This window comes from Propithecus coquereli, unplaced genomic scaffold, assembly GCF_000956105.1.
Source record: "Propithecus coquereli isolate 6110/MARCELLA unplaced genomic scaffold, Pcoq_1.0 Scaffold1041, whole genome shotgun sequence".
NCBI lineage: Eukaryota > Metazoa > Chordata > Mammalia > Primates > Indriidae > Propithecus > Propithecus coquereli.
The window spans coordinates 1,187-2,100 of NW_012134315.1; positions in this window are offsets into that span (position 1 = coordinate 1,187).

Here is a 914-nt window from a genome sequence, read left to right on the forward strand (position 1 = left end):
CTTTAAATAAAAAAAAGTTAATTTTTTTCTTTCTTTTTTTTTTTTTGGAAACAGAGTCTCGCTCTGTTGCCCAGGCTGGAGTGCAATAGCTTGTTGCAACCTCAAACTCCTGGGCACAAGCAATCCTCCTGCCTCTGCCTCAGTTTCCCAAGTAGCTAGGACTACTGGTGTGCACTAACATGCCTAGGTAATTTTTCTATTTTTTGTAGAGACATCATCTCACTCTTGCTCAGGCTGGTCTTGAATTTCTGAGCTCAAGTGATCCTCCCAGAGTACTAAGATTACAGATGTGAACCATCACGTCCAGCCAAAAGTTAATTTTTTTACTCACATCAACTTTTCAGGTAAGGGACAGGTGACAGTTTAGCTAAGCCACCTTCCTTTGTTGGCTCAGCTCTCCAGTTTCTTTTATCTCATGACACCTTCATGTCAACATGTGCTTTTTCTGATTGCCACATCAAAGGGAGAAAGAGCTCAAAAGTTGAACACTAGCAACCCACCACTTTAGCCTGGCAGTCACACAGCCATTCCACTCACATGTTACTGGCCAGAACTAGTCAAATGGTATTGAATGACTTCAAGAGGTTGGAGAAGTATAAACTACAAATACACAGAAGTTCAGGAGAGCCAGACATTTATTAGTAATGTTTACCCCACGATGCTTTATTTTTGCTTATCATACTCACCTCTTATAATATCTTATCCATCTATTTGTTTATTTGGTTATTCTCTGTCTTTCCACTAGATGCAAAGTTTTTGAGATCAGGATTATTTTGTTTTATCACCAATGATTGTTGCTGTTCCTGGCTTATAGTGAGCACGAATAGATGGAGGGCTATCTAATAGGATTCAGATAGTAATTTAAATTAGATTAATAGGGAAAAAACACTCCAGACACAGTAACTGTTTATTCC